The sequence below is a fragment of the Leptodactylus fuscus genome, chromosome 4 (genome assembly GCF_031893055.1).
Source record: "Leptodactylus fuscus isolate aLepFus1 chromosome 4, aLepFus1.hap2, whole genome shotgun sequence".
NCBI lineage: Eukaryota > Metazoa > Chordata > Amphibia > Anura > Leptodactylidae > Leptodactylus > Leptodactylus fuscus.
In genome coordinates this window covers 223,713,541-223,740,875 of record NC_134268.1, presented here as the reverse complement: position 1 = coordinate 223,740,875, position 27,335 = coordinate 223,713,541, and the positions used below count along the sequence as shown (strand labels likewise).

The 27,335-nt window shown below is 47.5% G+C and overlaps 1 protein-coding gene across 1 annotated transcript in view; it reads right to left on the bottom strand.

Moving 5' to 3' along the window:
- The window catches only part of LOC142201052 (gap junction gamma-1 protein-like), a 50,350-nt gene extending 23,365 nt beyond the window's left edge, over positions 1–26,985 (bottom strand). Inside the window, exon 1 of the transcript XR_012715481.1 lies at positions 26,875–26,985. The gene's annotated coding sequence lies outside the window, so the exon portion shown is untranslated. The remainder of the gene's footprint in view (positions 1–26,874) is intronic.
- Positions 26,986–27,335: the final 350 nt, after the last annotated feature.

Here is a 27,335-nt window from a genome sequence, read left to right as displayed (position 1 = left end):
CCGCCCCCTGTTACTGACAACCAGCTGTATATATCATGTCTGAGAGGTAGTCACAGCCCCGCCCCCTGTTACTGACAACCAGCTGTATATATCATGTCTGAGAGGTAGTCACAGCCCCGCCCCCTGTTACTGACAACCAGCTGTATATATCATGTCTGAGAGGTAGTCACAGCCCCGCCCCCTGTTACTGACAACCAGCTGTATATATCATGTCTGAGAGGTAGTCACAGCCCCGCCGCCTGTTACTGACAACCAGCCTGTATATATCATGTCTGAGAGGTAGTCACAGCCCCGCCCCCTGTTACTGACAACCAGCCTGTATATATCATGTCTGAGAGGTAGTCACAGCCCCGCCCCCTGTTACTGACAACCAGCTGTATATATCATGTCTGAGAGGTAGTCACAGCCCCGCCCCCTGTTACTGACAACCAGCCTGTATATATCATGTCTGAGAGGTAGTCACAGCCCCGCCCCCTGTTACTGTCAACCAGCCTGTATATATCATGTCTGAGAGGTAGTCACAGCCCCGCCCCCTGTTACTGACAACCAGCTGTATATATCATGTCTGAGAGGTAGTCACAGCCCCGCCCCCTGTTACTGACAACCAGCTGTATATATCATGTCTGAGAGGTAGTCACAGCCCCGCCCCCTGTTACTGACAACCAGCTGTATATATCATGTCTGAGAGGTTGTCACAGCCCCGCCCCCTGTTACTGTCAACCAGCCTGTATATATCATGTCTGAGAGGTAGTCACAGCCCCGCCCCCTGTTACTGACAACCAGCTGTATATACCATGTCTGAGAGGTAGTCACAGCTCCGCCCCCTGTTACTGACAACCAGCTGTATATACCATGTCTGAGAGGTTGTCACAGCCCCGCCCCCTGTTACTGAAATCTCTAATGACAAGGTGTATTCTCAATTTTCAATGTCACAAAAAGGGTTAACAAGTTGGGAACTTCACTTATTTTTCTGGTCCGGGGGCGCCGCTGCTCTCCAGACATTTAGACATATATGGAAGGTAGAAGGACGTTCATTGTCTGGCACAGGAAACGGTTAAATGATGAGCGTGTGATGGATGAGGAGCAGGAAATCTGTGAGCTCCGGGCGGGCGCGCATCTGTGTAAGGGCAGCCCAATGTCAGCCTGTACGTGTATGGCGGGTAGGGTATACATTATACGGTATAGTCAGTGTATAGTGTATGGACATATTATATACAGTCATGAGATAACCAGCGCTCCCCCTATGACATCTCAGGTAAATCCGACCTCAGGTGAAGAACATCGCACAACAGATTCCACCGGGGCTTTATTACCAAAAACTAGGCCAACATGCAGATACCACGTGTGAGAAGTGACGCCCCCCATACTGCCTCCATAGGTATGAAGAAGGTAAGTAGTCACAAGGTCGCAAGTGTGAGGACCTCTATAGAAGCAGAAGTTTTGGCGGTTTGCTGGTCTACAGTATTCAGGTGTGATAACACAATAACCAGGAGGAAAGACATCAGCAGTGATCGTAGAGAAGCCATTGTTCCTGCTTATTAATTTGGGAAAGGTTATAAGGCCAATTCCAAACAATCTGAAGTCTCATTCTACAGGGAGAAGATTATTCACAAGTGCAAAACATCCAGGACAGCCGACAACCTTCTCCGGAGTCGACACCCCAGAAAATCCATCTCGAGGTCAGACAATGCATGCAAGAGCTCCATCTCAGGGCTCCACAGGCCTCAGTTAGCGTGTTACATGTGAACCATCATGTCAGAATACATAGAAAAGGACTGAAGAAGTACGGCCTGTGTGGAAGGGTTGTCAGGAGAGACTGAAGAAGTACGGCCTGTGTGGAAGAGAAGAATCAGTCACAATCCAGACTCCAACCTAAGAGAAATACTGTGACCAGACATGAGGAGCAGAAACCAATGTGAACAGGCCTCAGTGTCCTGAAGTAACGCCGTATAGAAGGGTCGGACAGAATTCCTCCAGGACGGAGGATAAAGCCATCCAGGAGATGGGAAGGTCAGGCTGTGGCTGTACAGGGGGCGCTGAGCTTCTCACACTTGGCTCCTCCATGTTGGCCCAGGTGTTGGTCATAGCGCCCGCCCTGGTGCAGTCCGTCTTGTCGCAGTCCGTCTTGTCGTAGTCCGTCTTGTCGCAGTCCGTCTTGTCGCAGTCCGTCTTGTCGCAGTACGTCTTGTCGCAGTCCGTCTTGTCGCAGTCCGTCTTGTCGCAGTACGTCTTGTCGCAGTACGTCTTGTCGCAGTACGTCTTGTCGCAGTCCGTCTTGTCGCAGTCCGTCTTGTCGCAGTACGTCTTGTCGCAGTCCGTCTTGTCGCAGTCCGTCTTGTCGCAGTCCGTCTTGTCGCAGTCCGTCTTGTTGCAGTCCGTCTTGTCGCAGTACGTCTTGTCGCAGTCCGTCTTGTCGCAGTCCGTCTTGTCGCAGTACGTCTTGTCGCAGTCCGTCTTGTCGCAGTCCGTCTTGTCGCAGTCCGTCTTGTCGCAGTCCGTCTTGTTGCAGTCCGTCTTGTCGCAGTCCGTCTTGTTGCAGTCCGTCTTGTCGCAGTCCGTCTTGTCTTCTTCTTCTGAGGTCGGTTTTATCCAATTTCAAGAGCTGTAAGTTTGATTCTGTCCTGATACAGAGCGGAGGCTGATTTGTCAGGACTGTATATACAGGTATGGTGAGGGGGATACATAGTGTATACAGTATATACTGTATATATGACTCCCTGGGGGCGGGGCTATCAGAGCTCCACAGTATATATACAGTATATATCCCTGGTTTATATGACTGGGTGTAGCTCGCTCTGCGCCAGCGCTGCCATGTGACTGTCTGCTGATGGGCCGGGGCTCGGGGTGATGTTCGGCTGCTGGGACGGCCGGTCATATGCTCAGAGCAGATATATATATACACACAGAGAGAGGGGCTTAACCCCTCAGCTCCCAGGAGATGTTGTGTTTATAGGACGTGCAGCTCTGGATATGGCTGGTCAGACTGGGCGCTCTGTCAGCAGACCCCGCACCTCCCAGGTCTACCCCATGTTGTGACTTTTGAGTTTCTCCACCTGGCAGGAGCGGACAGGAAGACCCCTCCCCGGCTATTGTTCCCGCCTGACAATGGGATGGCTCAGTATACAGTATACAGCAGCCACGGCCCTGCTCAGCACTGGTCAGACACAATAGGATGGTCCGGGGGGGGGACATGGGGTGACACATGTAATAAGCCCCTTATTAACTCATCGCCCGCCATGGTTATAATTCCAGCATGCCAAGAAAAGAGACAACGAGACCAAGAATTAAGGAGTGCAGGACCCGCTGCCCATCACAGGGGGGGAACAGGGGCGGCCAGAGGGGGGAGAGCCCAGAGTGACCAAACTAGGACACCCCTATAGTGGCCCGGCCAAGAGCGAAAATAAGACCCCTATAAGTAACTGAGCAGGGAGCAAAGGAGACCCCAATAGTGGACCGGCCAAGAGGGAAAATCCAAATATACAGTATATATATATATATATATATATACACACCAGCATCTAATAGATGAAACTAATACTACTACCCCAGCATCTAATACTACTACCCCAGCATCTAATACTACTACCCCAGCATCTAATACTACTACCCCCAGCATCTAATACTACTACCCCCAGCATCTAATACTACCCCCCCAGCATCTACTACTACTACCCCCAGCATCTAATAGATGAAACTAATACTACTACCCCAGCATCTAATACTACTACCCCCAGCATCTAATACTACTACCCCCAGCATCTACTACTACTACCCCCAGCATCTACTACTACTACCCCAGCATCTAATAGATGAAACTAATACTACTACCCCCGGCATCTAATACTACTACCCCAGCATCTACTACTACTGCCCCAGCATCTAATACTACTACCCCAGCATCTAATACTACTACCCCCAGCATCTAATACTACTACCCCAGCATATAATACTACTGCCCCCAGCATCTACTACTACTACCTCCAGCATCTAATAGATGAAACTAATACTACTCCCCCAGCATCTAATACTACTACCCCAGCATCTACTACTACTGCCCCCAGCATCTACTACTACTACCCCAGCATCTAATACTACTACCCCCAGCATCTAATACTACTACCCCAGCATCTAATATACCCCCAGCATCTAATACTACTACCCCCAGCATCTAATACTACTACTCCCAGCATCTAATATACCCCCAGCATCTACTACTACTACCCCCAGCATCTAATACTACTACCCCAGCATCTAATACTACTACCCCAGCATCTACTACTACCCCCAGAATCTACTACTACCCCAGCATCTACTACTACTCCCCCCAGCATCTAATACTACTACCCCCAGCATCTAATACTACTACCCCCAGCATCTACTACTACTACCCCCAGCATCTAATACTACTACCCCCAGCATCTAATACTACTACCCCCAGCATCTACTACTACTACCCCCAGCATCTAATACTACTACCCCAGCATCTAATACTACCCCCCCAGCATCTACTACTACTCCCCCAGCATCTAATACTACTACCCCCAGCATCTACTACTACTACCCCCAGCATCTAATACTACTGCCCCAGCATCTAATACTACTACCCCCAGCATCTACTACTACTACCCCCAGCATCTAATACTACTACCCCCAGCATCTAATACTACTACCCCAGCATCTAATACTACTACCCCCAGCATCTACTACTACTACCCCCAGCATCTAATACTACTACCCCCAGCATCTAATACTACTACCCCCAGCATCTACTACTACTACCCCCAGCATCTACTACTACTACCCCCAGCATCTAATACTACTACCCCAGCATCTAATACTACTACCCCCAGCATCTAATACTACCCCCCCAGCATCTACTACTACTACCCCCAGCATCTAATACTACTACCCCAGCATCTAATACTACTACCCCCAGCATCTAATACTACTACCCCAGCATCTAATACTACTACCCCCAGCATCTAATACTACCCCCCCAGCATCTACTACTACTACCCCCAGCATCTAATACTACTACCCCCAGCATCTAATACTACTACCCCCAGCATCTAATACTACTACCCCAGCATATAATACTACTACCCCAGCATCTACTACTACTCCCCCAGCATCTACTACTACTACCCCAGCATCTAATACTACTACCCCCAGCATCTAATACTACTACCCCCAGCATCTAATACTACTACCCCCAGCATCTACTACTACTACTACCCCCAGCATCTAATACTACTACCCCAGCATCTACTACTACTGCCCCCAGCATCTACTACTACTACCCCAGCATCTAATACTACTACCCCCAGCATCTAATACTACTACCTCCAGCATCTAATATACCCCCAGCATCTACTACTACTACCCCCAGCATATAATACTACTCCCCCAGCATCTAATACTACTACCCCAGCATCTACTACTACTCCCCCCAGCATCTAATACTACTACCCCAGCATCTACTACTACCCCCAGAATCTACTACTACTACTACCCCAGCATCTACTACTACTCCCCCCAGCATCTAATACTACTACCCCCAGCATCTAATACTACTACCCCCAGCATCTACTACTACTACCCCCAGCATCTAATACTACTCCCCCAGCATCTAATACTACTACCCCCAGCATCTACTACTACTACCCCCAGCATCTAATACTACTCCCCCAGCATCTAATACTACTACCCCCAGCATCTACTACTACTCCCCCAGCATCTAATACTACTACCCCCAGCATCTAATACTACTACCCCAGCATCTAATACTACTCCCCCCAGCATCTAATACTACTACCCCAGCATCTGCTACTACCTCCAGCATCTAATAGATGAAACTAATACTACTCCCCCAGCATCTACTACTACTGCCCCCAGCATCTACTACTACTACCCCAGCATCTAATACTACTACCCCCAGCATCTAATACTACTACCTCCAGCATCTAATATACCCCCAGCATCTACTACTACTACCCCCAGCATATAATACTACTCCCCCAGCATCTAATACTACTACCCCAGCATCTACTACTACTCCCCCCAGCATCTAATACTACTACCCCAGCATCTACTACTACCCCCAGAATCTACTACTACTACCCCAGCATCTACTACTACTCCCCCCAGCATCTAATACTACTACCCCCAGCATCTAATACTACTACCCCCAGCATCTACTACTACTACCCCCAGCATCTAATACTACTACCCCAGCATCTAATACTACTACCCCCAGCATCTAATACTACTACCCCCAGCATCTACTACTACTACCCCCAGCATCTAATACTACTACCCCAGCATCTAATACTACCCCCCCAGCATCTACTACTACTCCCCCAGCATCTAATACTACTACCCCCAGCATCTAATACTACTCCCCCAGCATCTAATACTACTACCCCAGCATCTAATACTACTACTCCCAGCATCTACTACTACCCCCAGCATCTACTACTACTACCCCAGCATCTACTACTACTCCCCCCAGCATCTAATACTACTACCCCCAGCATCTAATACTACTACCCCCAGCATCTACTACTACTACCCCAGCATCTAATACTACTACCCCAGCATCTAATACTACTACCCCCAGCATCTAATACTACTACCCCCAGCATCTAATACTACTACCCCCAGCATCTAATACTACTACCCCCAGCATCTAATACTACTACCCAGCATCTAATACTACTCCCCCAGCATCTAATACTACTACCCCCAGCATCTAATACTACTCCCCCAGCATCTAATACTACTACCCCCAGCATCTAATACTACTACCCCCAGCATCTAATACTACTACCCCAGCATCTACTACTACTACCCCCAGCATCTAATACTACTACCCCCAGCATCTACTACTACTACCCCCAGCATCTACTACTACTACCCCCAGCATCTAATACTACTACCCCCAGCATCTAATACTACTACCCCAGCATCTAATACTACTACCCCAGCATCTAATACTACTACCCCCAGCATCTAATACTACTACCCCAGCATCTAATACTACTACCCCAGCATCTACTACTACTCCCCCCAGCATCTACTACTACTCCCCCAGCATCTAATACTACTACCCCCAGCATCTACTACTACTACCCCCAGCATCTACTACTACTACCCCCAGCATCTAATACTACTACCCCAGCATCTAATACTACTACCCCCAGCATCTAATACTACTACCTCCAGCATCTAATACTACTACCCCAGCATCTAATACTACTACCTCCAGCATCTAATACTACTACCCCAGCATCTAATACTACTACCCCCAGCATCTACTACTACTACCCCCAGCATCTACTACTACTACCCCCAGCATCTACTACTACTACCCCAGCATCTACTACTACTACCCCCAGCATCTACTACTACTACCCCAGCATCTACTACTACCCCAGCATCTAATACTACTCCCCCAGCATCTACTACTACTACCCCAGCATCTAATACTACTACCCCCAGCATCTAATACTACTACCCCAGCATCTAATACTACTACCCCCAGCATCTAATACTACTCCCCCAGCATCTAATACTACTACCCCCAGCATCTAATACTACTCCCCCAGCATCTAATACTACTCCCCCAGCATCTAATACTACTCCCCTCAGCATCTACTACTACTCCCCCAGCATCTAATACTACTACCCCCAGCATCTAATACTACTACCCCCAGCATCTAATACTACTCCCCTGGCATCTACTACTACTACCCCAGCATCTAATACTACTACCTCCAGCATCTAATACTACTCCCCCAGCATCTACTACTACTACTACCCCCAGCATCTAATACTACTACCCCCAGCATCTAATACTACTACCCCCAGCATCTAATACTACTCCCCAGCATCTAATACTACTACCCCCAGCATCTAATACTACTACCCAGCATCTAATACTACTACCCCCAGCATCTAATACTACTACCCCCAGCATCTAATACTACTACCCCCAGCATCTAATACTACTCCCCCCAGCATCTACTACTACTCCCCCAGCATCTAATACTACTACCCCCAGCATCTACTACTACTCCCCCAGCATCTAATACTACTACCCCAGCATCTAATACTACTACCCCCAGCATCTAATACTACTACCCCCAGCATCTAATACTACTACCCCAGCATCTAATACTACTACCCCAGCATCTACTACTACCCCCAGCATCTACTACTACTACCCCCAGCATCTAATACTACTACTACCCCAGCATTTACTACTACTACCCCCAGCATCTAATACTACTACCCCCAGCATCTAATACTACTACCCCCAGCATCTACTACTACTACCCCCAGCATCTAATACTACTACCCCCAGCATCTACTACTACCCCAGCATCTAATACTACTACCCCAGCATCTAATACTACTACCCCCAGCATCTAATACTACTACCCCCAGCATCTACTACTACCCCAGCATCTAATACTACTACCCCAGCATCTAATACTACTACCCCCAGCATCTAATACTACTACCCCCAGCATCTACTACTACTACCCCCAGCATCTACTACTACTACCCCAGCATCTAATACTACTACCCCCAGCATCTAATACTACTACCTCCAGCATCTAATACTACTACCCCAGCATCTAATACTACTACCTCCAGCATCTAATACTACTACCCCAGCATCTATTACTACTACCCCCAGCATCTACTACTACTACCCCCAGCATCTACTACTACTACCCCCAGCATCTACTACTACTACCCCAGCATCTACTACTACTACCCCAGCATCTACTACTACCCCCAGCATCTAATACTACTCCCCCAGCATCTACTACTACTACCCCAGCATCTAATACTACTACCCCCAGCATCTAATACTACTACCCCAGCATCTAATACTACTACCCCCAGCATCTAATACTACTCCCCCAGCATCTAATACTACTTCCCCCAGCATCTAATACTACTCCCCCAGCATCTAATACTACTCCCCCAGCATCTAATACTACTCCCCTCAGCATCTACTACTACTCCCCCAGCATCTAATACTACTACCCCCAGCATCTAATACTACTACCCCCAGCATCTAATACTACTCCCCTGGCATCTACTACTACTACCCCAGCATCTAATACTACTACCTCCAGCATCTAATACTACTCCCCCAGCATCTACTACTACTACTACCCCCAGCATCTAATACTACTACCCCCAGCATCTAATACTACTACCCCCAGCATCTAATACTACTCCCCAGCATCTAATACTACTACCCCCAGCATCTAATACTACTACCCAGCATCTAATACTACTACCCCCAGCATCTAATACTACTACCCCCAGCATCTAATACTACTACCCCCAGCATCTAATACTACTCCCCCCAGCATCTACTACTACTCCCCCAGCATCTAATACTACTACCCCCAGCATCTACTACTACTCCCCCAGCATCTAATACTACTACCCCAGCATCTAATACTACTACCCCCAGCATCTAATACTACTACCCCCAGCATCTAATACTACTACCCCAGCATCTAATACTACTACCCCAGCATCTACTACTACCCCCAGCATCTACTACTACTACCCCCAGCATCTAATACTACTACTACCCCAGCATTTACTACTACTACCCCCAGCATCTAATACTACTACCCCCAGCATCTAATACTACTACCCCCAGCATCTACTACTACTACTACCCCCAGCATCTAATACTACTACCCCCAGCATCTACTACTACCCCAGCATCTAATACTACTACCCCAGCATCTAATACTACTACCCCCAGCATCTAATACTACTACCCCCAGCATCTACTACTACCCCAGCATCTAATACTACTACCCCAGCATCTAATACTACTACCCCCAGCATCTAATACTACTACCCCCAGCATCTACTACTACTACCCCCAGCATCTACTACTACTACCCCAGCATCTAATACTACTACCCCCAGCATCTAATACTACTACCTCCAGCATCTAATACTACTACCCCAGCATCTAATACTACTACCTCCAGCATCTAATACTACTACCCCAGCATCTATTACTACTACCCCCAGCATCTACTACTACTACCCCCAGCATCTACTACTACTACCCCCAGCATCTACTACTACTACCCCAGCATCTACTACTACTACCCCAGCATCTACTACTACCCCCAGCATCTAATACTACTCCCCCAGCATCTACTACTACTACCCCAGCATCTAATACTACTACCCCCAGCATCTAATACTACTACCCCAGCATCTAATACTACTACCCCCAGCATCTAATACTACTCCCCCAGCATCTAATACTACTTCCCCCAGCATCTAATACTACTCCCCCAGCATCTAATACTACTCCCCCAGCATCTAATACTACTCCCCTCAGCATCTACTACTACTCCCCCAGCATCTAATACTACTACCCCCAGCATCTAATACTACTACCCCCAGCATCTAATACTACTCCCCTGGCATCTACTACTACTACCCCAGCATCTAATACTACTACCTCCAGCATCTAATACTACTCCCCCAGCATCTACTACTACTACTACCCCCAGCATCTAATACTACTACCCCCAGCATCTAATACTACTACCCCCAGCATCTAATACTACTCCCCAGCATCTAATACTACTACCCCCAGCATCTACTACTACTACCCCCAGCATCTACTACTACTACCCCCAGCATCTACTACTACTACCCCAGCATCTACTACTACTACCCCCAGCATCTACTACTACTACCCCAGCATCTACTACTACCCCAGCATCTAATACTACTCCCCCAGCATCTACTACTACTCCCCCAGCATCTAATACTACTACCCCAGCATCTAATACTACTACCCTAGCATCTAATACTACTACCCCCAGCATCTAATACTACTACCCCCAGCATCTAATACTACTACCCCAGCATCTAATACTACTACCCCAGCATCTACTACTACCCCCAGCATCTACTACTACTACCCCCAGCATCTAATACTACTACTACCCCAGCATTTACTACTACTACCCCCAGCATCTAATACTACTACCCCCAGCATCTAATACTACTACCCCCAGCATCTACTACTACTACCCCCAGCATCTAATACTACTACCCCCAGCATCTAATACTACTACCCCCAGCATCTACTACTACCCCAGCATCTAATACTACTACCCCAGCATCTAATACTACTACCCCCAGCATCTACTACTACTCCCCCAGCATCTAATACTACTACCCCCAGCATCTAATACTACTACCCTCAGCATTCATTCCCTCCCTGCTGTCAGGTGATGCAGTAGTGCAGTGTAGGCTGCGGACAGGCCGCTATACAGTGTAGACTTCTGATGACTCGTCACTTACACGCCTAGACTGTGTTCATACACTGCAGTTCTGTTGCTGTTTTCTATCACTGCACCTATAGCTGTGCGGGTGACCTGCTGCACTCTGATACTGGTGAGGTATGGCGGCATTACTGCACTCACCTATATGTACTGCATGCAGTGTGAACTCAGCCTCATAGACCCAGAGAAGAAGTGACCCCAAATAACCCCTCAGTGATATCTGATCAGGAGTCACCTACTCAGAAGTCGCCTCCATGTCTGTGCAGGGAATCCCGGACACTTGGACCTCCAGCTCCTCAATGTCTGCCAGCTCAGCCTCCAGGAGACTCCTCACATCTGCCTCCTTCTCTGGAAGACCCTTCAAGGGTGAGGAATCGGGAAATGTGAGTCACTGTGACCACCGCCCGCCCCACAGCTGGAGGAAGCAAAGAGTCTGCAGAATGGATGTCAGTGACCAAGTGACAGCTGCAGAACGTGGCCCTCAGGGACGGGCAGGACCTCGGCAATCCTGGACCATAGGGAGGGGGGCCCGAGAATATGGACCTCAGGAACAGCAAGTCCTAGACCATGGACCTCAGGAACAGCAAGTCCTAGACCTTAGGGAGGGGGGTTCGAGACTATGGACCTCAGGAACAGCAATTCCTAGACCATGGACCTCAGGAACAGCAAGTCCTAGAACTTAGGGAGGGGGGATCGAGACTATGGACGTCTGGAACAGCAAGTCCTAGAACTTAGGGAGGGGGGATCGAGACTATGGACGTCTGGAACAGCAAGTCCTAGACCTTAGGGAGGGGGGTTCGAGACTATGGACCTCAGGAACAGCAAGTCCTAGACCATGGACCTCAGTAACAGCAAGTCCTAGACCATAGGGAGGGGGGTCCGAGACCATGGACCTCAGGAACAGCAAGTCCTAGACCATGGGCCTCAGGAACAGCAAGTCCTAGACCTTAGGGAGGGGGGTTCGAGACTATGGACCTCAGGAACAGCAAGTCGTAGACCATGGACCTCAGGAACAGCAATTCCTAGACCATGGACCTCAGGAACAGCAAGTCCTAGAACTTAGGGAGGGGGGTTCGAGACTATGGACCTCAGGAACAGCAAGTCGTAGACCATGGACCTCAGGAACAGCAATTCCTAGACCATGGACCTCAGGAACAGCAAGTCCTAGAACTTAGGGAGGGGGGATCCAAGACTATGGACCTCAGGAACAGCAAGTCCTAGACCATGGACCTCAGGAACAGCAATTCCTAGACCATGGACCTCAGGAACAGCAAGTCCTAGAACTTAGGGAGGGGGGATCCAAGACTATGTACCTCAGGAACAGCAAGTTCTAGGAACTTAGGGAGGGGGGATCTGAAACCATGGACATTAGGAACAGCAAGTCCTAGACCATGGACCTCAGGAACAGCAAGTCCTAGACCTTAGGGAGGGGGGTTTGAGACTATGGACCTCAGGAACAGCAAGTCCTAGACCATTGGCTTCAGGAATAGCAAGTCCTAGACCTTAGGGAAGGGGGTTCAAGACTATGGACCTCAGGAACAGCAAGTCGTAGACCATGGACCTCAGGAACAGCAAGTCCCAGAACTTAGGGAGGGGTGATCCGAAACCATGGACCTCAAGGAACAGCAAATTCTAGACCCTAAGGGGGACAATCCTAGACCATAGACCTCAGGAACAACAAGTCCTAGACTTTGGGGTGGGGGGTTCCTAGACCATGGACCTCAGGAACAGCAAGTCCTAGAACTTAGGGAGGGGGGTTCGAGACTATGGACCTCAAGAACAGCAAGTCATAGACCATGGACCTCAGGAACAGCAAGTCCCAGAACTTAGGGAGGGGTGATCCGAAACCATGGACCTCAGGAACAGCAAATTCTAGACCCTAAGGGGGACAATCCTAGACCATAGACCTTAGGAACAACAAGTCCTAGACTTTGGGGTGGGGGGTTCCTAGACCATGGACCTCAGGAACAGCAAGTCCTAGAACTTAGGGAGGGGGGATCCGAGACCATGGACCTCAGGAACAGCAAGACCTAGAACTTAGGGAGGGGGGTTCGAGACTATGGACCTCAAGAACAGCAATTCGTAGACCATGGACCTCAGGAACAGCAAGTCCTATACCTTAGGGAGGTGGGTTCGAGACTATGGACCTCAGGAACAGCAAGTCGTAGACCATGGACCTCAGGAACAGCAAGTCCTAGAACTTAGGGAGGGGGGATCCGAAACCATGGACCTCAGGAACAGCAAGTCCTAGACCCTAAGGGGTACAGTCCTGGACCACGGTCCTCAGGAACAACAAGTCCTAAACCTTAGTGGTGGTGGTGGTGGGGATCCTAGTCCATGGACCTCAGAAAAAAACAAGTCTTAGACTTGGGGGGGGGGTCCTAAACTATGGATCTCAGGAACATCAAGTCCAAAACCTTAGGGAGGACAGTCCTAGACCATAACCATCAAGAATTCTCAGTCCTAGATCACAGGGTGTGGTTGGCTCAGCCTCTGCCCTAGGTTATAGTCATATATTAGCAATACATCAGTGAATTGGAATAGTCTTATCTACAAGTATAAGGGGGAGTTGACACGATGTAACGTGCCGAGTGATCTGGAACGTATACAGCGTGTGAGAGATTGCGCGCCGTAAAAGCTCCCATTGATTTCAATGGGAGTTAGGATCGTATACGCCGCGTTATTTTGAGGCTGTGATTTTGGACTGACCTGAGGAAGTTCTCACATATGTGACCTTATAACTGAGAAGGTAAGAGCTAGTAGTAGATGCCGAGTTCAGCTCTTGTACATAGGAGTAGTATTATAGTAGTTATATTCTTGTACATAGGAGTAGTATTATAGTAGTTATATTCTTGTACATAGGAGCAGTATTATAGTAGTTATATTCCTGTACATAGGAGTAGTATTATAGCAGTTATATTCTTGTATATAGGAGGTAGTATTATAGTAGTTATATTCTTGTACATAGGAGTAGTATTATAGTAGTTATATTCTTGTACATAAGGGGCAGTATTATAGTAGTTATATTCTTGTACATAGGAGGTAGTATTATAGTAGTTATATTCTTGTACATAGGAGGTAGTATTATAGTAGTTATATTCTTGTACATAGGAGTAGTATTATAGTAGTTATATTCTTGTACATAGGAGGTAGTATTATAGTAGTTATATTCTTGTACATAGGAGTAGTATTATAGTAGTTATATTCTTGTACATAGGAGGTAGTATTATAGTAGTTATATTCTTGTACATAGGAGGTAGTATTATAGTAGTTATATTCTTGTACATAGGAGTAGTATTATAGTAGTTATATTCTTGTACATAGGATTAGTATTATAGTAGTTATATTCTTGTACATAGGAGTAGTATTATAGTAGTTATATTCTTGTACATAGGAGGTAGTATTATAGTAGTTATATTCTTGTACATAGGAGTAGTATTATAGTAGTTATATTCTTGTACATAGGAGGTAGTATTATAGTAGTTATATTCTTGTACATAGGAGGTAGTATTATAGTAGTTATATTCTTGTACATAGGAGTAGTATTATAGTAGTTATATTCTTGTACTTAGGAGTAGTATTATAGTAGTTATATTCTTGTATATAGGAGGTAGTATTATAGTAGTTATATTCTTATACATAGGAGTAGTATTATAGTAGTTATATTCTTGTACATAGGAGCAGTATTATAGTAGTTATATTCTTGTACATAGGAGCAGTATTATAGTAGTTATATTCTTGTACATAGAAGTAGTATTATAGTAGTTATATTCTTGTACATAGGAGTAGTATTATAGCAGTTATATTCTTGTACATAGGAGCAGTATTATAGTAGTTATATTCTTGTACATAGGAGTAGTATTATAGCAGTTATATTCTTGTACATAGGAGCAGTATTATAGTAGTTATATTCTTGTACATAGGAGCAGTATTATAGTAGTTATATTCTTATACATAGGAGTAGTATTATAGTAGTTATATTCTTGTATATAGGAGGTAGTATTATAGTAGTTATATTCTTGTACATAGGAGTAGTATTATAGTAGTTATATTCTTGTACATAGGAGTAGTATTATAGTAGTTATATTCTTGTACTTAGGAGTAGTATTATAGTAGTTATATTCTTGTATATAGGAGGTAGTATTATAGTAGTTATATTCTTATACATAGGAGTAGTATTATAGTAGTTATATTCTTGTACATAGGAGCAGTATTATAGTAGTTATATTCTTGTACATAGGAGCAGTATTATAGTAGTTATATTCTTGTACATAGAAGTAGTATTATAGTAGTTATATTCTTATACATAGGAGTAGTATTATAGTAGTTATATTCTTGTACATAGGAGTAGTATTATAGCAGTTATATTCTTGTACATAGGAGCAGTATTATAGTAGTTATATTCTTGTACATAGGAGCAGTATTACAGTAGTTATATTCTTGTACATAGGGAGTAGTATTATGGTAGTTATATTCTTGTACATAGGAGCAGTATTATAGTAGTTATATTCTTGTACATAGGAGTAGTATTATAGCAGTTATATTCTTGTACATAGGAGCAGTATTATAGTAGTTATATTCTTGTACATAGGAGTAGTATTATAGCAGTTATATTCTTGTACATAGGAGCAGTATTATAGTAGTTATATTCTTGTACATAGGAGCAGTATTATAGTAGTTATATTCTTATACATAGGAGTAGTATTATAGTAGTTATATTCTTGTATATAGGAGTAGTATTATAGTAGTTATATTCTTGTACATAGGAGTAGTATGATAGCAGTTATATTCTTGTACATAGGAGCAGTATTATAGTAGTTATATTCTTGTACATAGGAGTAGTATTATAGTAGTTATATTCTTGTACATAGGAGCAGTATTATAGTAGTTATATTCTTGTACATAGGAGTAGTATTATAGTAGTTATATTCTTGTACATAGGAGGTAGTATTATAGTAGTTATATTCTTGTAGTAGTTATATTCTTGTACATAGGAGCAGTATTATAGTAGTTATATTCTTGTACATAGGAGCAGTATTATAGTAGTTATATTCTTGTACATAGGAGGTAGTATTATAGTAGTTATATTCTTGTACATAGGAGTAGTATTATAGTAGTTATATTCTTGTACATAGGAGTAGTATTATAGTAGTTATATTCTTGTACATAGGAGTAGTATTATAGTAGTTATATTCTTGTACATAGGAGTAGTATTATAGTAGTTATATTCTTGTACATAGGAGCAGTATTATAGTAGTTATATTCTTGTACATAGGAGTAGTATTATAGTAGTTATATTCTTGTACATAGGAGTAGTATTATAGTAGTTATATTCTTGTACATAGGAGTAGTATTATAGTAGTTATATTCTTGTACATAGGAGCAGTATTATAGTAGTTACTGTATATTCTTGTACATAGGAGTAGTATTATAGTAGTTACTGTATATTCTTGTACATAGGAGTAGTATTATAGTAGTTATATTCTTGTACATAGGAGGTAGTATTATAGTAGTTATATTCTTGTACATAGGAGTAGTATTATAGTAGTTATATTCTTGTACATAGTAGTAGTATTATAGTAGTTATATTCTTGTACATATGAGTAGTATTATAGTAGTTATATTCTTGTACATATGAGTAGTATTATAGTAGTTATATTCTTGTACATAGGAGCAGTATTATAGTAGTTATATTCTTGTACATAGGAGTAGTATTATAGTAGTTATATTCTTGTACATAGTAGTAGTATTATAGTAGTTATATTCTTGTACATATGAGTAGTATTATAGTAGTTATATTCTTGTACATATGAGTAGTATTATAGTAGTTATATTCTTGTACATATGAGTAGTATTATAGTAGTTATATTCTTGTACATAGGAGCAGTATTATAGCAGTTATATTCTTGTACATAGGAGCAGTATTATAGTAGTTATATTCTTGTACATAGGAGCAGTATTATAGTAGTTATATTCTTATACATAGGAGTAGTATTATAGTAGTTATATTCTTGTATATAGGAGTAGTATTATAGTAGTTATATTCTTGTACATAGGAGCAGTATTATAGTAGTTATATTCTTGTACATAGGAGCAGTATTATAGTAGTTATATTCTTGTACATAGGAGCAGTATTATAGTAGTTATATTCTTGTACATAGGAGCAGTATTATAGTAGTTATATTCTTGTACATAGGAGCAGTATTATAGTAGTTATATTCTTGTACATAGGAGCAGTATTATAGTAGTTATATTCTTGTACATAGGAGCAGTATTATAGTAGTTATATTCTTGTACATAGGAGCAGTATTATAGTAGTTATATTCTTGTACATATGAGTAGTATTATAGTAGTTATATTCTTGTACATAGGAGGTAGTATTATAGTAGTTATATTCTTGTACATAGGAGTAGTATTATAGTAGTTATATTCTTGTACATAGGAGTAGTATTATAGTAGCTATATTCTTGTACATAGGAGGTAGTATTATAGTAGTTATATTCTTGTACATAGGAGTAGTATTATAGTAGTTATATTCTTGTACATAGGAGGTAGTATTATAGTAGTTATATTCTTGTACATAGGAGCAGTATTATAGTAGTTATATTCTTGTACATGGGAGCAGTATTATAGTAGTTATATTCTTGTACATAGGAGTAGTATTATAGTAGTTATATTCTTGTACATAGGAGGTAGTATTATAGTAGTTATATTCTTGTACATAGGAGCAGTATTATAGTAGTTATATTCTTGTACATGGGAGCAGTATTATAGTAGTTATATTCTTGTACATAGGAGTAGTATTATAGTAGTTATATTCTTGTACATAGGAGCAGTATTATAGTAGTTATATTCTTGTATATAGGAGGTAGTATTATAGTAGTTATATTCTTGTACATAGGAGGTAGTATTATAGTAGTTATATTCTTGTACATAGGAGCAGTATTATAGTAGTTATATTCTTGTACATGGGAGCAGTATTATAGTAGTTATATTCTTGTACATAGGAGTAGTATTATAGTAGTTATATTCTTGTACATAGGAGCAGTATTATAGTAGTTATATTCTTGTACATAGGAGTAGTATTATAGTAGTTATATTCTTGTACATAGGAGCAGTATTATAGTAGTTATATTCTTGTACATAGGAGCAGTATTATAGTAGTTACTGTATATTCTTGTACATAGGAGTAGTATTATAGTAGTTACTGTATATTCTTGTACATAGGAGTAGTATTATAGTAGTTATATTCTTGTACATAGGAGGTAGTATTATAGTAGTTATATTCTTGTACATAGGAGTAGTATTATAGTAGTTATATTCTTGTACATAGTAGTAGTATTATAGTAGTTATATTCTTGTACATATGAGTAGTATTATAGTAGTTATATTCTTGTACATATGAGTAGTATTATAGTAGTTATATTCTTGTACATATGAGTAGTATTATAGTAGTTATATTCTTGTACATAGGAGCAGTATTATAGTAGTTATATTCTTGTACATAGGAGCAGTATTATAGTAGTTATATTCTTGTACATAGGAGCAGTATTATAGTAGTTACTGTATATTCTTGTACATAGGAGTAGTATTATAGTAGTTACTGTATATTCTTGTACATAGGAGTAGTATTATAGTAGTTATATTCTTGTACATAGGAGTAGTATTATAGTAGTTATATTCTTGTACATAGGAGTAGTATTATAGTAGTTATATTCTTGTACATATGAGTAGTATTATAGTAGTTATATTCTTGTACATAGGAGTAGTAGTATAGTAGTTATATTCTTGTACATAGGAGTAGTATTATAGTAGTTATATTCTTGTACATAGGAGGTAGTATTATAGTAGTTATATTCTTGTACACAGTGGCAGGATTACTAGGTACTTTTATATAGGGATAGTATTACAATGGTCTTTCCTTGTACAATATTCTGAGATCTCGGCTGTGACTGTCAGAGACATTTTGATGTATTGTAGAGAATTTTGGAGATGTTAGATGTGCCCTGGTAGTAGATGTGGTGACTGGTGCGGTTCAGTTTGTGGCAGTCATGTACCAGTCTCTGGATGGGATCACACTCAGAGCTGGGAATTCCTGGAAAGACTCCAAGTACAAGATCGAGGCTCTAGATTCACGTAGAGTCTTCTCCATCACAGGAAGGAACAAGCTAATATTAGATGCCGTTCAGTGCTGGGCTCGGGCTGTAAGGACTTCTCACCTCCAGCACCTCGTATTCTCCTCACCATTTACAGCCCTGTCTGACCACCATAGTGATGGGTTTTAAGCTTTCAGTTATGAACCCTCTAGTCCTTGAGATGACTGCTTGTTCCTTGCAGAGCTCATTGAGTGAGTGTGGAGCAGATACCAGACCTCAGAGTGAGGGGCGGACATTATAGTGCACACATATAGACATTATAGTGCCGCCATCCAGGTAGTCCTATGTGACCACACTCTTGGCCATTTATGGTCCTCAGCAGACCATGAGGGTTCTCATCAGTGCAGATGATATTTTGGCCGTTCCTCACCAGCACCATTCTGTGTTATGTATTATATAAGGGATGTCTGATACAAGGAGGCATCTGTACAGAGCGAGGCCCAGCCGGAGCCTACAGAGGGTCATATACAGCTATATACAGGCTGGAGACTGTCTGCACTGAGTACGTGAGAGTTCCTGAGGCCTGACACTGTCCGGGCCGCTGTGGTCACCCCCTCGTGTCTATAGGACCTCTCCTGCACCTTGCACTTGAGCCTTAGACATCCATCGCTGTCATGTCCAGGTTATGCCGCCATGTTTACAGGTCCATGCCCCATATAGATGTCAGATGATATCCCCAGCGATGCTCTGCAGAAGATGGCGGGCGGTGGGGGCAGCATCTGAGGGACCTCAGGGTAGTAACTCCAGCTGAGGCTCACACACTGTACTAGGCCTCAGGTCTGCGGCTCGTTGCTACAGACAGAAGGCCGTGTTGTCCCTGGTTACTGGGGTCTGGTCCTGTATCCCCCTCCCCACCATGAGCTAAATATAGGACTAGTGTCTGTATACAGCCGGAAATAACAGGAAGCCACCAGACCCTATATAACCAGTATGGAGATACAGGCCGGGCCTGCTGTGTAAGGGGCAGAGACAGGGGAACAGAGACAGGGGAACAGAGACAGGGGAACAGAGACAGGAACAGAGACAGGAACAGAGACGGGAACAGAGACGGGAACAGAGACAGGGGGCAGAGACAGGGGGCAGAGACAGGGGGGCAGAGACAGGAACAGAGACAGGAACAGAGACAGAGACAGGGGGACAGAGACAGGAACAGAGACAGGGGAACAGAGACAGGGGGACAGAGACAGGAACAGAGACAGGGGAACAGAGACAGGGGAACAGAGACAGGGGAACAGAGACAGGGGAACAGAGATAGGAACAGAGACAGGAACAGAGACGGGAACAGAGACGGGAACAGAGACAGGGGGGCAGAGACAGGGGAACAGAGACAGGGGGGCAGAGACAGGAACAGAGACAGGGGAACAGAGACAGGGGAACAGAGACAGGGGGGCAGAGACAGGGGGGCAGAGACAGAGGGGCAGAGACAGAGGGGCAGAGACAGGAACAGAGACAGAGGGGCAGAGACAGGAACAGAGACAGGGGGCAGAGACAGGGGGGAGCAGAGACAGGGGAACAGAGACAGGGGAACAGAGACAGGAACAGAGACAGGGGGGCAGAGACAGGAACAGAGACAGGAGGCAGAGACAGGGGGGCAGAGACAGGGGAACAGAGACAGGGGGGAGCAGAGACAGGGGGACAGAGACAGGGGAACAGAGACAGGGGGGCAAAGACAGGAACAGAGACAGGGGAGCAGAGACAGGAACAGAGACAGGGGGGCAGAGACAAGGGGACAGAGACAGGGGAACAGAGACAGGAACAGAGACAGGGGGGCAGAGACAGGGGGACAGAGACAGGAACAGAGACAGGGGGGCAGAGACAGAGGGGCAGAGACAGGAACAGAGACAGGGGAACAGAGACAGGGGGGAGCAGAGACAGGGGAACAGAGACAGGGGAACAGAGACAGGGGGGCAGAGACAGAGGGGCAGAGACAGGGACAGAGACAGGGGGACAGAGACAGGAACAGAGACAGGGGGACAGAGACAGGGGAACAGAGACAGGGGGGCAGAGACAGAGGGGCAGAGACAGGAACAGAGACAGAGGGGCAGAGACAGGAACAGAGACAGGGGGCAGAGACAGGGGGGAGCAGAGACAGGGGAACAGAGACAGGGGAACAGAGACAGGGGGGCAGAGACAGGAACAGAGACAGGGGGGCAGAGACAGGAACAGAGACAGGAGGCAGAGACAGGGGGGCAGAGACAGGGGAACAGAGACAGGGGGGAGCAGAGACAGGGGAACAGAGACAGGGGAACAGAGACAGGGGGGCAAAGACAGGAACAGAGACAGGGGAGCAGAGACAGGAACAGAGACAGGGGGGCAGAGACAAGGGGACAGAGACAGGGGAACAGAGACAGGAACAGAGACAGGGGGGCAGAGACAGGGGGACAGAGACAGGAACAGAGACAGGGGGGCAGAGACAGGGGAGCAGAGACAGGAACAGAGACAGGGGAGCAGAGACAGGGGAGCAGAGACAGGGGGGCAGAGACAGGGGGGCAGAGACAGGGGAGCAGAGACAGGGGGGCAGAGACAGGAACAGAGACAGGGGGGCAGAGACAGGGGAGCAGAGACAGGAACAGAGACAGGGGAGCAGAGACAGGAACAGAGACAGGGGGGCAGAGACAAGGGGACAGAGACAGGGGAACAGAGACAGGAACAGAGACAGGGGGGCAGAGACAGGGGGACAGAGACAGGGGAGCAGAGACAGGAACAGAGACAGGGGGGCAGAGACAGGGGGACAGAGACAGGGGGCAGAGACAGGGGGGCAGAGACAGGGGGGCAGAGACAGGGGAACAGAGACAGGGGGACAGAGACAGAGGAACAGAGACAGGGGGGCAGAGACAGGAACATAGACAGGGGGACAGAGACAGGGGGGCAGAGACAGGAACAGAGACAGGGGGACAGAGACAGGGGGGCAGAGACAGGGGGGCAGAGACAGGGGGACAGAGACAGGGGGGCAGAGACAGGAACAGAGACAGGGGGACAGAGACGGGGGAGCAGAGACAGGGGGGCAGAGACAGGAACAGAGACAGGGGGACAGAGACAGAGGAACAGAGACAGGGGGGCAGAGACAGGGGGGCAGAGACAGGAACAGAGACAGGGGGGCAGAGACAGGGGGGCAGAGACAGGGACAGAGACAGAGGAACAGAGACAGGGGGGCAGAGACAGGAACAGAGACAGGGGGACAGAGACAGAGGAACAGAGACAGGGGGGCAGAGACAGGGGGCAGAGACAGGAACAGAGACAGGGGGGCAGAGACAGGGGGCAGAGACAGAGGGGCAGAGACAGGAACAGAGACAGAGGGGCAGAGACAGGAACAGAGACAGGAACAGAGACAGGGGGGCAGAGACAGAGGGGCAGAGACAGGAACAGAGACAGGGGGGCAGAGACGGGAACAGAGACAGGAACAGAGACAGAGGGACAGAGACAGGGGGGCAGAGACAGGGGGGCAGAGACAGGAACAGAGACAGGAACAGAGACAGAGGAACAGAGACAGGGGGGCAGAGACAGGGGGACAGAGACAGGAACAGAGACAGGAACAGAAACAGGAACAGAGACAGAGGGACAGAGACAGGGGGGCAGAGACAAGGGGACAGAGACAGGAACAGAGACAGGGGGGCAGAGACAGGGGGACAGAGACAGGAACAGAGACAGGGGGGCAGAGACAGGGGAGCAGAGACAGGAACAGAGACAGGGGAGCAGAGACAGGGGGGCAGAGACAGGGGGGCAGAGACAGGAACAGAGACAGGGGGACAGAGACAGGGGGACAGAGACAGGGGAACAGAGACAGGAACAGAGACAGGAACAGAGACAGGAACAGAGACAGAGGGACAGAGACAGGGGGACAGAGACAGGGGGACAGAGACAGGAACAGAGACAGGGGGACAGAGACAGGGGAGCAGAGACAGGAACAGAGACAGGGGGGCAGAGACAGGGGGACAGAGACAGGGGGCAGAGACAGGGGGGCAGAGACAGGGGGGCAGAGACAGGGGAACAGAGACAGGGGGACAGAGACAGGGGGACAGAGACAGAGGAACAGAGACAGGGGGGCAGAGACAGGAACATAGACAGGGGGACAGAGACAGGGGGGCAGAGACAGGAACAGAGACAGGGGGACAGAGACAGGGGGGCAGAGACAGAGGGGCAGAGACAGAGGAACAGAGACAGGGGGGCAGAGACAGGAACAGAGACAGGGGGACAGAGACGGGGGAGCAGAGACAGGGGGGCAGAGACAGGAACAGAGACAGGGGGACAGAGACAGAGGAACAGAGACAGGGGGGCAGAGACAGGGGGGCAGAGACAGGAACAGAGACAGGGGGGCAGAGACAGGAACAGAGACAGGGGGACAGAGACAGAGGAACAGAGACAGGGGGGCAGAGACAGGAACAGAGACAGGGGGACAGAGACAGAGGAACAGAGACAGGGGGGCAGAGACAGGGGGCAGAGACAGGAACAGAGACAGGGGGGCAGAGACAGGGGGCAGAGACAGAGGGGCAGAGACAGGAACAGAGACAGAGGGGCAGAGACAGGAACAGAGACAGGAACAGAGACAGGGGGGCAGAGACAGAGGGGCAGAGACAGGAACAGAGACAGGGGGGCAGAGACGGGAACAGAGACAGGAACAGAGACAGAGGGACAGAGACAGGGGGGCAGAGACAGGGGGGCAGAGACAGGAACAGAGACAGGAACAGAGACAGAGGAACAGAGACAGGGGGGCAGAGACAGGGGGACAGAGACAGGAACAGAGACAGGAACAGAGACAGAGGGACAGAGACAGGGGGGCAGAGACAGGAACAGAGACAGGAACAGAGACAGGGGGGCAGAGACAGGGGGACAGAGACAGGAACAGAGACAGGGGGGCAGAGACAGGGGGACAAAGACAGGAACAGAGACAGGGGGGCAGAGACAGGGGAGCAGAGACAGGAACAGAGACAGGGGAGCAGAGACAGGGGGGCAGAGACAGGGGGGCAGAGACAGGAACAGAGACAGGGGGACAGAGACAGGGGAACAGAGACAGGAACAGAGACAGGAACAGAGACAGGAACAGAGACAGAGGGACAGAGACAGGGGGACAGAGACAGGGGGACAGAGACAGGGGGACAGAGACAGGAACAGAGACAGGGGGACAGAGACAGGGGAGCAGAGACAGGGGGGCAGAGACAGGGGGGCAGAGACAGGAGAGCAGAGACAGGAACAGAGACAGGGGAGCAGAGACAGGGGAACAGAGACAGGAACAGAGACAGAGGGACAGAGACAGGGGGGCAGAGACAGGGGAGTAGAGACAGGGGGGCAGAGACAGGGGAGCAGAGACAGGAACAGAGACAGGGGGACAGAGACAGGGGGACAGAGACAGGGGAACAGAGACAGGAACAGAGACAGGAACAGAGACAGGGGGACAGAGACGGGGGAGCAGAGACAGGAATAGAGACAGGGGAGCAGAGACAGGAACAGAGACAGAGGGACAGAGACAGGGGAGCAGAGACAGGGGGGCAGAGACAGGGGAGCAGAGACAGGAATAGAGACAGGGGAGCAGAGACAGGAACAGAGACAGGGGGACAGAGACAGGGGAACAGAGACAGGAACAGAGACAGGGGGGCAGAGACAGGGGGACAGAGACAGGGGAGCAGAGACAGGAACAGAGACAGGGGGCAGAGACAGGGGGACAGAGACAGGGGGACAGAGACAGGGGGGCAGAGACAGGGGGGCAGAGACAGGGGGACAGAGACAGGGGAGCAGAGACAGGGGGGCAGAGACAGGGGGGCAGAGACAGGGGAGCAGAGACAGGGGGGCAGAGACAGGGGAGCAGAGACAGGGGAACAGAGACAGGGGGACAGAGACAGGAACAGAGACAGGGGGGCAGAGACAGGAACAGAGACAGGGGGACAGAGACAGGGGGGCAGAGACAGGAACAGAGACAGGGGGACAAAGACAGGGGGGCAGAGACAGGGGGGAGCAGAGACAGGGGACAGAGACAGGGGAACAGAGACAGGGGGACAGAGACAGAGGAACAGAGACAGGGGGGCAGAGACAGGAACAGAGACAGCGGGACAGAGACAGGGGGGCAGAGACAGGAACAGAGACAGGGGGACAGAGACAGGGGGGCAGAGACAGGGGGGAGCAGAGACAGGGGGCAGAGACAGGGGGACAGAGGAACAGAGACAGGGGGGCAGAGACAGGAACAGAGACAGGGGGACAGAGACGGGGGAGCAGAGACAGGGGGGCAGAGACAGGAACAGAGACAGGGGGACAGAGACAGAGGAACAGAGATAGGGGGGCAGAGACAGGGGGGCAGAGACAGGAACAGAGACAGGGGGGCAGAGACAGGGGGCAGAGACAGGGGGGCAGAGACAGGAACAGAGACAGGGGGACAGAGACAGAGGAACAGAGACAGGGGGGCAGAGACAGGAACAGAGACAGGGGGACAGAGACAGGGGGACAGAGACAGGGGGGCAGAGACAGGGGGCAGAGACAGGAACAGAGACAGGGGGGCAGAGACAGGGGGCAGAGACAGGAACAGAGACAGGGGGACAGAGACAGGAACAGAGACAGGGGGACAGAGACAGCGGGGCAGAGACAGGGGGGCAGAGACAGGGGGACACAGACAGGAACAGAGACGGAGATAGAGACAGGGGAACAGAGACAGGGGGACAGAGACAGGGGACAGAGACAGGGGAACAGAGGAGAGTGAGGGGCAGAGACAGGGGGGCAGAGACAGGAACAGAGACATTATTATGCTGCACCTGTTGGGGGCAGTAAGATGCTCCATGACAATATGCAGACATTGGCCCCTTGTACAACAGTCTCCCGGCCCCGTCTCTCTCTTGCGCCCTTCTTGCAGCAGTTTTGTGGTTCCGCCTCTGCGGCCACTCTTTCGGCCTCTCTCATTGCCCATGGTGGGCTCCTTGGTGCATGTCTAGGCCCGATCCTCTGGCCTCACTTCACAAGGTCCCACTGCCTATTGCACACTCGCGAGACACCAGAAACACTTCAGTCTCCATCCACCAGTAAGTCAGCGCAGGACCCCAGGACTATGGCCCTGGCTCAGCGACAGCCCCCCCCCCCCATAGGTAACACAGTGGTTGACCATCTTACAATACACACAGGCGGGGCCCAGACTCTACGCGGTACATAAAGGGCCACATGTCACAAGCCATCCATACAGTGCAGTCTGTATTAGGACTAGTCGCGGACAAGTCATGTGACCACACTACTAGACAGAGGGGGCGCTGCACCCAGCTCTGTATCACACAAAGTCGCCTACTTTAAGACATAAATGAGACATCTAAGATGCAAAGCAGAGCTAATGGCGAGAGCTACAAGATCTAGTGACCATGTCGGGGGTATATTACACATCTTGTCTACGTTACCTTCTCACTATGCAGAAAGTATCAGAGTCTATTGACCCCCGGACCCTCACAGCATCCCAGGGTGGCCCGCCGCGTCTTCTCCTCCTGAGGTGACTGGTGCTGGGGACAAGAAGAAGACAAATCATCATTCACTCCAGAGAATAGCATCAATGGCCTCATTGTAGCAGGGCCGGAGCATTGTATCAGTGCAGACGATTGTGTGACTGGTCCCCCCCCCCCCCCCAAGTGCCGAATCCTGTACCTGACACCAGAAATATCAGGAGGTGGGAAGGAAGGATGATGGGAGTCCTAGTACAAGATATAGAACACACAAGGTGCAAACTGCGGACTGATACCTGCTGGAAATACAGAGCTATGATGTCATCAGTAAGGACGTATACATGTGTATGATGAGAAGTATGATGTCATAATCTGGAGATCTGTAACACTATCTATGTATAAAAAGAAACCACATATACCAG